Here is a 12,610-nt window from a genome sequence, read left to right as displayed (position 1 = left end):
AAGCCAATTGGAATAGAATATGTTAAATACCAAGTAGCATTTTATTCTGACAGGTTAACTTGATATCAGCCTCACATACAAAGTTGTAAAATCTCAAAGGCTATACAAGGATGATGGATGCTGTTGATCTTGTGTCAAGGAGGGTCTTTTTAAAATCTAGTAAAAGAAAGGGCAGTATATTACAGTCTCATTTGGGGATTTCTTTGTAGCTATAGTGTTAGAATGGACTACAAAATGATGAAAGTTATTCTACCTAAAGTTAAAGATAGTAACATTATTGCCTGTAGTATTTGCTCATAATAAAACAATGACACTTGGATCATAAAGAAATGTTTATTTTCACAATAACTGCATTAAAGATTATAAACGGTTGGTTTAGTTTTTACTGAAATAGAGTTTAGCATAAAAGGAAAACGTTAATTTGAAGCTTCAGTATCTTTCTTCCAAAGTCTAGGCTTGAAAAAGCCATAAACCATACTCTTCTTATTCACTTCACCTTTTAGCAAGTTTCCACTTGAGATCTTTGTTTCTGACCCCTAACAAAGTATGCTCCTGGTGAAGGCAATTCTTTCTACCCACTGAGAAAACATGAGGTCTAGACCTTTTGTGATTTTCCATGTTTTTTTTGATTAAATTTCCTTTGAGTAAACTGACATTTTCTCTGAGTAAGCAGAGTCTATTTGAATATTATTTTCTCTATAAAGCTTTTCCCCATAATCCCAGGTAGGGTTGACCTTGCCCTTCTGTCTTTAGCCACTGCATTGAAGAAACCCTCACTATAGCTTGAAGCCATGAGAAACCTATCTGGGAAAAGTTATTTTTATTTACAATCTCTCATTGGTTCCTACGTAGGGAGACCCCTTGGTGACTGAGTGGGGCGAATGGATGTGGGAATAGGAGCTGAGAGTGTGCCACATCTTTATGATGAGAAAGAGGAACAGGGGATCATGGAAGAAGAAAAATCTGAAAGGCCGAAGAGGCTGGTAGGAAGAGGTTCAATAAGCAGAGGAGAAAATTGCTGTTGGCAGAAGGTGGGTATGAAACAAGGACCTGGAATAAAGAACAAGTCATTTCATGAGCTTCTATTTATTTCTTTTCATTAACTTTTTGCTGTGTAACATGCAATGTCAACGTTCCTGGCTCCTATGAACTCTGCTATACATCTAGTACTCAGCTCATGCTTGTGGGGGTGGATTCTGAGAAGTGCTTGCACCTGCTTCAAGGTGGGTACTTAGGAACATGTAGGCTATATAGGTAGGGTTGACTGTGTATGTGCCCTTATTTATGCGGGACAGGCCTGTTGCAGGGATTCACTTATGACCCTGCCTTAGTTATTTGAAAGTGCTCACCCACACTTTCAACAATTTATCTACTTGGATGATAAATTATAAGGCCACACAAAAATAGCTTTTATCTGACTGTACTTTGAAGACTGGACACATTTTATCCTTAAATTACCTGCTTATCTATCTATCTCTACCCCTGAGATTGTGGGTTCCCCGAGAGATAGGACACCACTTTCATTAATTCATTCAACACTATGTATTGAGTTCTGTATATGTGTTGTGTGCTGGGATACAATGAAGAATAAGATAAGATCTCTGCACTTAAAGATCTTATGCTATGGTGGGAGAAGCTGATATGTGACCAAACAAGTATAAACCAGAGAGATGGGCTTACAGTACGGTTTCCCCACCTTGGCACTATTGGTATTTTGGGCCAGATAATTCATCGTTGTGTTAGAGTATCCTTTGCCTCATAGGATGCTTAGCAGCATCCCTGGCCTCTCCCACTAGATGCCAGTAGCACCCCCTTTAGTAGTGATGACTAAAAGTGTCTCCAAACATTGCCAGATTCCACTTCTCCTCACTTTGCCCCCACTTCACCACTGAGAACTACTCATTCTCTCACGTCTAGACCCAAGGCATCATGGGAAGAGCACTTAACCCATACTTGGGTGGAGTTTTATTAATCCTTCATCCTCAACATCTAGTTGATGCTTAATAAATGCTTAATGAATAAATGAAGCACGTAGTAATCACGCTACCCTTCAGGATTGTTGGAATGAAGCTTAGTAAACTACGGGAAAGTTTAAGTGTGAGGCCACAGGCAAAATTTAGGAAATAAATTTCACTCTGTACCATTGGCCTGAATATTGTTCCCCAAAACACTCTAGCTCCAAAAGGACTTGCTCCCCAAATAGTATAGGGCAGATTTTCTAGTATTTATTTTCCTGTTAGTAAACACTGACTGTCAAGCACTTTGGCAAATACCAGGTGCCTGTAAATGCTAAATAGTCATTACAAAGCCACATAAATATTTTAGATTCCATCATCCACAGCAGGGAAAGAAAAGAGTCCAGATTCTAAGTGGGAAAAAAAGCTCTGACATTCAGCTAATGACTTTTACCCACCAATGGGCCCACCTGGTAGCTTGAAACTTAGAATATCTTAGAAATAAATGTTCTTTGCAAAAGCTCATTAAATCTGCCTCAATTTGGTGGAGGCATCCTGTCCCTGAGTTGGCTATTGTACTGATGGAAATGATGACAAGAAAATTCACAACACAACCCACACATTCCTTTCACACATCCTCTGCCCTGAACCAGACTGACATAGAACAATGAGATGGCAGAACTAACTGGCAAGATGGACCTGAACTACACAATGGTGTTTCTAGGACATCCTGAGAAAGAATGAAGGGTTCAGCAAACCAACTGTGTGACTTCGGCAATTGATAACTTGTCTAGGCCTACACTGATAAAACAGAGGGAGGACGTAGAAAGTGATGATGACTTCAAAGCTGCTCACAGCATTCATTCTGATTCCTTTCACTCTAGTTTTACATCCTTAAAGCTTCAAGAAATTGAGGGGTCACAGCATTAATATTTATTTTGGAGGTGGGAGAAAACAGAATACAAAAATCAGCCTCTTAACAATCCTGACATCTTTCCTTAATAGACTTCTTTCTTGAGTATGATGAAACCTCACAACGTTCTGAGGTTGGCACCCATGCAGAATGGACAGGTGCGAGTTACCTGCTCAGTTTGAGCTAATTCTCAACTGTCCCCTCACTTGCATTGTCCACTATGATGTTCTGTGATGGAAACATGACCCAACTGATAGCCCTGGGTTTTGGATTACTAAATCTTCTGGTAATTCTCTGAAATTCTCTCCTTTTCCAAAGATAAATATTCTCAGTGACTTCAGACAGACTCACTCATGTTCTTTAGAAGCTGCAATTAATAAGATATTTTCCCTGATGGATCCGTTGTCCCCCTAATTGGCAAACTATAATTTCTTTGCTGACTCCCTGAGGTTCATTTTATTTGCAGCACTCTTAAAACACACACAAAACCCAGCAGAATAGCTGCTTTTTTGTCTTAATATTACAGCTAAACTAAGGGAGGAAAAATCACGCACACACAAACCTCCTCCCTCCTTTAATTCCATCAGGGCATGCCTTATTCTAAGACTTACTAAAAATGAGAAAGCAGCCTAGGAGGCGTCCAGAGGTCTAAGTTCATAAAGTGAATATGCATAAAGTAGCAGAATATCAAGTTTTCATAATTACACCTTTTTATGCATACAGTTCCTGGAGTGAAATCGGCTTTGACTTCGGCTGATTTAATAGAACCTTTCCAATTTAAATCTATCCTGTCACTTGTACTTAGCTGTTGTTCAATTTTAAATGGCAAAACGAGTTATTATTTCCCACTTTCACAAACCAATAAAGATTCTGTAGTTCTAAACAAGAGTGATGAGACAGCATTTAATTTCTGAACTCTTTCTCTAATTCAAGAGCTTTGGGAAAGGAAAGTATTTCTGTTTTGGAGAGATAAACTTTAAAATGAGAGGGCAAGAGAGGATAGAGAGATTCAGGCTTAGGTGACTATGCCTAGCATAATGGCTTACTCAGAGTCAGCAGGTGTCAGATCCTTGTTGCAAGAACAATGCTTAAGACAGGAGAGAAGACTGAATAATCTCCTAGCAAAAGAAGTAGGTAAGATAGCATACAAAAAGAAGAAGAGGAAGAAGAAGAAGAAGGGGAAGGAGAAGGAGAAGAAAGTGCAGTTAAAGGTGGAATTTTGATGAAAATGGAGGCCTTTGGAACAATTTGGTTTAGTAGGTAGAAAGACTCAATTAGAAAGATTTCGAGTTAACTCACAACTGAAAGTGCCACTTGTTTTGCTGTCCCAGGACACCCAAGGGGAACACTCACACAGATGTATGGTTGCTTTGGACTGAAAGTCAAGTGGATGTGAGGGTTTGAATTTTAGTTAAACAGCCATGTACACACACACATTGGAGCTTGGAGTTCATTCCTTTGATAAGTACTTACTGAATGTCTGCTCTGTGTTGGGCTCTATCCTAGTTAGAGTTGGTTCCACAAGGATAGCAAAACCAGTCCTACCTTCAAGGAGCTCATTTTGGAGGACAGGAAACTGACGTCTAAGCAGAAAACTGAAACGGTGGCACTGTCCTAGGATCATAGATCTAAGCGGGGTCACCTTTGTCCAGCCAGAAAATTTTTTTCTTCCAGAAAAATTTCATTAGTTTTACTTAAGATTAAGCACCTTAGGAATATGTTCATATATCATCAAATTATTATATATCAATCAAATTACTTTATAAAAGCAAGAGTATAAAGTCTTGGTGAATTACCTTTATTTTATTACACGTGGTAGAAAGGAAATTACTCTCTTTTTATAGGCATTTAGAAATTTTCTGAATTTTGAATACAGAATATTACTAATTCCTTCCTTCTCTTTGAGGGTAATTCATAACTGAGTCTTTAAAAGGATGGCTCTTATTCAAGAGTAAATCTTTAGTTGTCTGATTACATATTTATCAAGTAACCTCCCTCAACCAGAAAACAGATAAGCATTAGTAACCAGTGACTGAAAGGATGTTTTGGAAGTTTATAAATTTGAATTTATCTTGAAAAAGCACAATGATTAATACCTATTTTAAAGAGAAAGGTAAGAGTAAGGCCAAAGTCCACCTTTCAGAGAGGAACAAAGACTGCAGGGACAGCAAGTATACTATTTTAAATTTAATTTTCATCTTACAAAATGATTAATGAGACCAAAGTGCACAACAGTAAAACTTTTAAGATCCCATGGTTAGGTAGATTTCCCGTATATTTTAGTATGCATGTGGAAGGGAGCATTTGAGAAGAATTAGAGTCCACCGTTTTAAAATAGCAAGCTGAGTCTCTTCTGAATTGAGGCGTGGACTTAATAACATTGATGCTTACTGTGATTTTCAAAACCCTGATGTTAAACTGTAACAGTCATGATGGGTACCTCCAATATTATAGACCCAGACATTGGAGAGTGCATATTCTATATTTTGGGGGTTCTTTGACATGTTTCTGTGTTTCCTTTAGAATATATATATATATATATATATATATATATATATATATATTTTATTATTATTATTATTATACTTTAAGTTGTAGGGTACATGTGCATAACGTGCAGGTTTGTTACATATGTATACTTGTGCCATGTTGGTGTGCTGCACCCATCAACTCATCATTTACATCAGGTATAACTCCCAATGCAATCCCTCCCCCCTCCCCCCTCCCCATGATAGGCCCCTGTGTGTGATGTTCCCCTTCCTGAGTCCAAGTGATCTTATTGTTCAGTTCCCACCTATGAGTGAGAACATGCGGTGTTTGGTTTTCTGTTCTTGTGATAGTTTGCTAAGAATGATGGCTTCCAGCTGCATCTATGTCCCTACAAAGGATGCAAACTCATCCTTTTTGATGGCTGCATAGTAAAAAATATGGAATGCTTCACGAATTTGCGTGTCATCCTTGCGCAGGGGCCATGCTAATCTTCTCTGTATCGTTCCAATTTTAGTATATGTGCTGCCGAAGCGAGCACTAGAATATATATTTGCAGGAACCCAACAAATGTGTGTTGAGTAGATGAGCAAACTCAGACCCTATCCTTGATGAAGGCCATTAATTTCATTTTAAATACTGCCTTTAGGGGATGATAGCGGTGTTGGAAATAATCTTTGTCCTTCAGATATTTGATATCTAGTGGGCGGGGATCAGACAAAACCACATCCAACAAAAGTGCAAGGTAGTAATGGATTTGCACAAACAATGATTTTTACACAGAGCTGGGAGGTTTAGAAGAGGGAGAAATCACATATCTTTGGGAGTAAGGACATGGGTAGTGAAGAATTACTTCATGGAACAGATAGCCTGTGAGACGGATCTTTGAAAATGAGTTGAATTTTGATAGGCTGGGAGGGAGAGGGGAGGAAGACCTTCCAGGTGGCAGGTAGCAGCTCAGTAGCTTTGCAGAACAGGAATTTTTACAGCATCTTAGGGAATGGCAAATAGTACAGTTTGGCTAAAATATGGAATACAGGGGATGATAGGAGATGGCTCTGAAGAGTATGTGAAGGCTTAGGAGGGCCTTGAATGCTGATGTGAGGAGAGAGGTTTTATTTCTATAACCCAGAGATATAATGGCATAAATACAGCTCTATTTGAAACAATGATTGGAAGAATGGAAGACTGAAGGAGGGAGACTACTCCATAGAGAGTCTCCATGAATATGCCCTAATGTCATCAATTCTTTCCTTTCCCTGGCCCCCTCACCTGCCCTGTTCCCATAAGTGTGCCAACTCTTTATGCATGAGGGTTTCACAAAGCCCAGAATCAGCCTTCTACCAGCTGTATCTTCTAATCAGGAACACAAATCCCATGTAGTTTGGTCTAGTTTTTTCAATCTTGAATCAACTATTTACAGAATGAGTGAAACAAACAAACAAACAAAAAGCCAACGAAAGCTGTGGAAGATGGCTTAACTGGGGGTTTGAAAGGAGCCACCAGATTTATTCAGAAGCTCCCCAAGGCCAACAGCAGGCAGGGTTGGATAGACTATTACTGCCTTTGCCACTCCCTGACCATCTGCTGGGTTGCCACATACAGAACTGCAGGCATTGGAGATACCCCAGGATGAAACTTATAAATAATTCCATTATGCTAAAAAAAAAAAAAAATCACGTGGGATTTCCGTATGTTTGTTTTTTCTTCCATTTTTGGCCAGAGGAACTGTTCATGGTTTTGAACTTCACTTTTTGAGTCTCAGTGAGAAAGGATACTGCCAAAGCTGAGGGCATGCAGAGCCCAGCACTGGGCCTACACTTGGGTGGTTGTGCAGATTCATGCCCATCTTGGGGACTTCTCCCTGATAATTAAGGCCTGACTTCTGTGTACTTAAACACAGCTTGAATTAAATTTGTGATGTTTCCTTAGTATCTTAAGTTTCAAAGCAAATGTTTCAATGTCAGGCTCCTTAGAACAAGTTATTTTTATTTTAGGTTTTTTCTTCTCCGGGAAGAAAATTATCTTTGTAGGTGTTTTGGAGAGATCTCTTCTACAATAACATAAGATTTCAGGACCAGGGGTATAGTCAGAAGTTGGAATTCAAAATTTTCACTCACATGTGTGACCTCATTAGGGATGTATTTAATGTGGAAAAAATTAGAAACTTCTGCCTTCAAAATCAGGAAGATAATCAACTTCTGGGTTTTTCTCTTAAGGAAATAATTTAAAATGTGTGTAAAGTGCAAGGCTAATGGCTTATGAGAGAGAAAAATTCAAAGCCATGTAAAATTCTAAGTCCAACAATAAGAGATTGGTGAAATAATTCATTTTATCTCAATATAATGGAATATTATGCAGTCACTACAAAGGGAAACAGTTAAATAATACTGAATATAAAAGTACTACCAGAGTTACTTCATCTTACTCTTTCTTGGTCCTATGAATAGATAAAGAAACTGTTACTAAGCATCTACTATCTGCTTAGCACCTAACAATTACACTAGACATTTGTTATTTAATCTCCACTAATAATCTTTTGATGCATAGGTGCTTATAACATTTTATAGAAGAGATAGAAATTATTTAGGTCAAGATTATTTGGCAAGTACCAGAAACCTAAATCAAAGCACTCACATGGGGAAATTCAACCACTGACATAACCGGAAAGTCTAGAATGTGCTGGCTTCAGCTGTGGCTGAATTCAGGGCCTAAATTTCTTCTTGGTAAGCTTCTCTCTCTCTCTCTCTCTCTCTCTCTCTCTCTCTCTCTCTCTCTCTCTCTCTCTCTCCTTCTCTCCCCTTGAGGATCTGCTTATCTCTGCTCAGCTTTATTCTTTAAATAGACTCCTTCTACATCATGGGCAATGTGGCCACTATCGACTAGACCCACATATTCCAAGAAATACAAAAAAAACTAGCCGGGCGAGGTGGCGGGCGCCTGTAGTCCCAGCTACTCGGGAGGCTGAGGCCGGAGAATGGCGTGAACCCGGGAGGCGGAGCTTGCAGTGAGCTGAGATCCGGCCACTGCACTCCAGCCTGGGTGACAGAGCGAGACTCCGTCTCAAAAAAAAAAAAAAAAAAAAAAAAAAAAAAAAAAAAAAAAAAAAGAAATAAGAAATTCACTTAATAGAGAAATTCAAGAGGGGACTTTGATTCCTGGCTTGAGTCACTTGACCTTATAGGTATCAAGTGAGGCACCATGATTGACCATCCGCTAGGACTATATAAGTGGGAGACGGTGGTTCTCCCAAAGAAGGAACTTGTGTATTTCCTGCTACTGTGTCCCCCACCTGTCTTGTGCACAGCAGATACTCAATAAGCTGATAAAGATTCTTGGCTTTTTTCTCCACTTGCAGGTAAAAAATGGGGTGGCAATACAGCACTGTGGTGAAGAGCATGGCTCTGTATCACACTCAATGTACAGCACTATTTAAGTTACTTAACCTCTGTAAATTGGATTCAACATCTGTAAAACGGGAATAATAATAACTGCCTTAATGGTATTGCAGAATTAACCAATATAACTTCTATTTTATTTAATTCTTGGCCTGTGGAAAGTGCTCAGGAGTAAGTGGCAGCTCAATGGCATTTAACCTCACTTTTCCCAAGCCTCAACTGCATTTTTTTCTAAGTTCTTTTTTCTATGGTAATAATTTCACTTTTTTTGTCTTGCAATTTCTAGATTGTCAATAGTCTGCATTATTTTCTGCCCATAGTGGTGACTAGCCAATTGGCTAGTGAGCCAATAGGCCACAAATAAGTAACTCATTGCAATTCAAGCTTAACTGTCTATTTCTTGAGACAGCATATAAATTGATTTGATGTTTCTTAGATATTTGAGAACAACGTGGAAGAGCATTCTAAGTTGCAGATCTCAGATAGCTGGTGGAACAAAGGTGAGATCACTCCTTGGCCAATCACTCAAGTATTTTCAATAACCTTGTCCCTCATAAGGGATTCAGATCAGTTTTACCTGCAGTCTCTTTCTACCTGTTCCCAGGGCAAATTCAGAAGCATTTCTTTGCATGGATCTGTAACTTTTATTAGGGCCCTGCTAATCAGCAATGGAAATGAAGATGTCCAGCTGGGGAAAGGGCTAACTTTGTGCCAACTGTTTGAAAGTCTAATGAACTGTGAGTATTAGAGCAAGACATTCTTAAGCTGCTGAGACCCCCAGTGAAGCTAAAGCTGTGTGTGTGAGTTTGTGCTTGTTCTGGATTCAAGGAAATAAATTTAGCAACTAGTAAGGATATTTGCCATCTTGGGGGATGGGGAGGGGAAGATCTCACAGCTTTCAAAAAATGATAGGAGAGTGAAAGTCTGAGACTAGTTTCTCAGCTGGATGCCCCAACCAAATTTCCAAGTTTCATCCTGTTACACTATTGTGTTCTTTACACCCTTCCACTATTTTCAGACTTGCCAGCTGGTAAGGGATTCAAGCTCCTCTTCTCTGGAGCCTGGTTGGCTGATTTAATGGAGCAGTGCTCTCTCCCCTCTTTTCCTAAAGCATGAGATCTGAGTGCCAGAGTGGCAGTGGGATAGCTGAAGAGAGGGGAACAGAGTGATGGGGAAAAGAGTGAAGCTACACGTTAGGGCTGATTGCATTTGTCTGTAATGACAGCAGCTTATGCTGAGTTTAGAGGCTCAGAGAAGAAAAAAATAATAATAAAGAACATTTGATGTAAACAGGGCAATAAGAAGCCTTCCAAGCATTTCTCAAGATGAGAAAGTCAATAGAATGTGTACCCATCCACTTGTGTTTCAGCTGATCGGTCCAATGAGATTTAATAAACACCAGTTACAGAGAAAGCACAGTATGGACATGATGGTAGATAATAATAAAGCTGATGAAAATAATGACTTGCATTAATAAGCACCTGCTGAGTGCCTGGTGTTGTTCTAGTGGCTTTATGGGTAATAGCTCACTTACTCTGACCAACAACTTTATAAATTAGGAACCATTAGTCTCTTCATTTCATAGATGAAGACTCAGAAGTATAGAGAGGTTCTATAACCATCAGTCCAAAGTCATACAGATGGTAGATGGTGGTACTGAGATTTGGGCCCAGGCAGTCTGATTCCAGAGCCCAAATTCATAACCCCTGCCTACTAATGTCTCCCCATCACAGATTTCGCCCTCAAGGGTAATAGGAATAAAGCAGGTAGTTTGAGGCTAGGACCTAGGTTTTATTTGACTTCATGCCCCTAGTGCCTACAACAGGGTCTGGGATCCAGTGAGGCCTACACAGCCATAATCATTATTCTTGAATCTGAAAAAGAGCTTTATCTTACTATCAAAAAGGAAACATCACATGAACTTTTGTTTCATTGAAAAACGAAAAGTAAAACCCATCAGTATCTGAGGGCACACAAGGAAAAATCAATACAAGATGAATTAGCAAAAATAAATTATGGATAGTTATTCATTAAATAGGAAAATATTTTTGCTCCCCTTTTTCCCTAATCTATACCACTTTGGGAGTCTACCAAAATTACTTACGGTGGCTGTAAAAGTTAAACTAGTGCCCAAGTTGCTAAGAAATATTTAATTGGCTCAAATTCCATAATTAGATATGGAGTCAGGAGCAATATAATGCTCCTGAAGTATTCTAGAAAAACGCAAGTGTTCTTTGATGAGTAACATCTAAAACTGGACAGGGAAATGAGGTTGACAGCATTTTTCTCTCTAGGATGTCAGCTAGATAAGCAGGCAGAGCTTAGGGGAAACAGACTATGAAGCTGAAATGTTTAGATTGGGCTGAAGAGTGTGTTTGTGTGTGTGTTGGAGGTAGCTAAGAGAGGGGACACAAGAGGACAGAGGACAGTATGACAGCCAAAAGCTAGCAGTGAGGTTCCTGGACCCAGAGGAATGAACATGGTGAGAGGTACAGAGTTCCCCACAAGTAGAATTATTCAGAGAAAAATGAAGCAACGTCTAAGCTAAAGTCAAGTAGACCTGATTAGCCTCTGGGACAGGTAACCTCCAAGATGGTGCCTCACTGCAGCATCCTCTGAAAGGGAGGAATGCTGTGTCCTCACATGGCAGCACATGGATTTTGGGGGTCAGGGGCAGAATGCTATGATTTGAATTTGTCCTCTCCAAAATCCGTGTGTTGTCAATGTGATAATATTAAGAAGTAGGGCACTTAAGAGTTAGACCATGGGCCCTCATTAGACCATGAGGGCCCCTCTCTCATGAATGGGATTAAGGCCTTTTTAAAAGAGGCTTCCCACATGTTCTGCTCCATTTCTCTTCTGCCTTCCATCATGTGAGGACACAGTATTCCTTCCTTCCAGATGATGCTGCAACAAGGCACCATCTTGGAGGCAGAGGGCAACCCTCACCAAGCAATAGAACCTGCCGGAGCCTTGATCTTGGACTTTCCAGCGTCCAGAACTGTGAGAAGATTAATTTCTGTTCTTTATAAATTACCCAGTCTCAGGTATTTTATTGTAGCAGGACAAACTTAAGACAGCAGCAGAGGGTTGAGTCAGGGGCAAAATTGTCACCTCCCTCCTCCATCCCCATAGGACAGGAGTTGAAAACCCCTGGTCTGTCTGAGAAAGGAAGCCAAGTTTTCTCTGGGTATGCCAGGCTATGGAGTAGACACATTTCACATTTCATTTTGTTTTAAATGAAAGATAAAACACATAGGAAAGACACACTGGGGCTTTGCTAAGTTTCTGCAAGATTTTGATTTTCTAACTGAATGAGGAGTTCCCTGGAATGTAAGGAAATGTGACAAACGTGGATGGGGTTGGGACAGACATGTTCCACCAGCCCCCCAAAGGTACAGACTCCAGCAAAGGATGAGAAGAGTTGTGGGCTCTGGAAGAATCATGAGTTCTTTAAGCAGCTCACTGCCTTTATTAAGACTACAGAACTACAGCTCATCTTTTCATTAAAGTAGCTAATTCGAGAAATGTGGTACCAAATACAGTGGGAATGAACCTTCATTTAAATTGTAATTAAGAATTCACTAATCGTCAAAAAGCTGAAAAAGAGCTGAGGATGTGAGATTCGATAAAATATCTAGAGAGTACACCGGGAAAATTTTGAATGGATTAATGTATTTGCCTTCATCTGTGCTGTCAATGCTGAGGGAAATGTACTTGATACAAAATTTAGAGTGGTTTAGATTATGAGTTCATTTAAGGTGAAGTCCATGTTTTCACATGATCAACATTTCTGATTTCAGAGAGTGAGGAGGTGAGACACACACACACACACCGGCCGGGCACGGTGGCTCACA

The 12,610-nt window shown here is 39.7% G+C and overlaps 1 protein-coding gene and 1 non-coding gene across 3 annotated transcripts in view; both read right to left on the bottom strand.

Moving 5' to 3' along the window:
* Nucleotides 1–12,610, bottom strand: part of SYNPR (synaptoporin) — a 330,920-nt gene that overhangs the window by 30,857 nt on the left and 287,453 nt on the right. The gene's annotated exons all lie outside the window — the stretch shown is intronic.
* On the bottom strand, nucleotides 5,790–5,896 carry LOC123571947 (U6 spliceosomal RNA). Its single transcript, XR_006696305.2, has one exon. It is a non-coding gene; the product is annotated as a U6 spliceosomal RNA (small nuclear RNA).

This window comes from Macaca fascicularis, chromosome 2, assembly GCF_037993035.2.
Source record: "Macaca fascicularis isolate 582-1 chromosome 2, T2T-MFA8v1.1".
NCBI classification, from domain to species: domain Eukaryota; kingdom Metazoa; phylum Chordata; class Mammalia; order Primates; family Cercopithecidae; genus Macaca; species Macaca fascicularis.
Note: the sequence above shows the minus strand (reverse complement) of the source record. Positions and strands in the feature narration are given on the sequence as shown.